Source organism: Pygoscelis adeliae, unplaced genomic scaffold (genome assembly GCF_000699105.1).
Source record: "Pygoscelis adeliae isolate BGI_AS28 unplaced genomic scaffold, ASM69910v1 Scaffold327, whole genome shotgun sequence".
In the NCBI taxonomy this organism is placed as follows: domain Eukaryota; kingdom Metazoa; phylum Chordata; class Aves; order Sphenisciformes; family Spheniscidae; genus Pygoscelis; species Pygoscelis adeliae.
In genome coordinates this window covers 82289-83232 of record NW_008825300.1, presented here as the reverse complement: position 1 = coordinate 83232, position 944 = coordinate 82289, and the positions used below count along the sequence as shown (strand labels likewise).

The window sequence follows — 944 nt, the reverse complement described above, 5'->3', positions numbered from 1 at the left end:
GAGAGCTTCACTGTCACTGTTTTATGATTTGTGAGAAGCCTCACCCAGTAGAGGTTTGCTCTCTGAACACCCCAAACAAGATGGACAAGTATGTGCTCCTGTTCAGAGTTCAGGCAGTATTTGGGGTTTAGAGGGTGAATTAGTTGCCCACCTGCTCAGAATTATCAAAACTCAGCAGTCTTTAACACATCGAGAAGGTGTTAAAGAACTACATTAATAACCCTAAAACTTAAAAACCTACAGAGTTAAACAGCAACTGAGAACAGGACTTGGGCTTTAATAGTAACATGGTTAACTTGGACATGCACATTCTTTTGCGCACTAAGCCCATACTGAGTTACTTTCCTGCAACTGTATTCTACTCTCCATTGTTAAAGAGCAAAGTGAGAAATTATGAGCTGCAATTACAACTATATTAAATATTTCATGGAGTTTCTATCACACCTTTTTCAATTGAGATTAATTTTCTTTTAGCATGAATATCCAAAAGTTTGGATGTGGTTTTCTAGACAACTTAAAATTATTGCTTTTCAATGAAAATATCTGCTCCAGGCAAAACTTCTGAAAGGAAACTTAATTTTAGAATATGAGAAAATGCAGACTACGTATTTTTCAGAAAGCCACTAGAGTAAGAATCAAATCAACAGAACAGACTGTCTTCAGTTTTACTGACTTCCCACAGCTAAAGAGTTTGCATAGAGTTCCTGAGGGAGCCCATGCTTCACTTCCAGAGGTGAAATCTCGTGATAATCTGAGATTAATCTCCTGATAATCTGAGATTACAGAGCCACAGATGTGCAAGAAGCACATTTTGCTTACTCATGAAATCTTCTAGCTCTTAAAAGAGGAAAGCGATGTATCTCAAGCTCAGGTTGCTAAAAGCAGCCACAGATAACTTTCACTGGAGGTACAAAAAATTTCAAGACAGTCTGAGTGAATGTGTT

At 37.6% G+C, this 944-nt stretch overlaps 1 protein-coding gene across 1 annotated transcript in view; it reads right to left on the bottom strand.

Annotated features, from left to right (window-relative positions):
* Positions 1-944, bottom strand: part of AQR (aquarius intron-binding spliceosomal factor) — a 64848-nt gene that overhangs the window by 13446 nt on the left and 50458 nt on the right.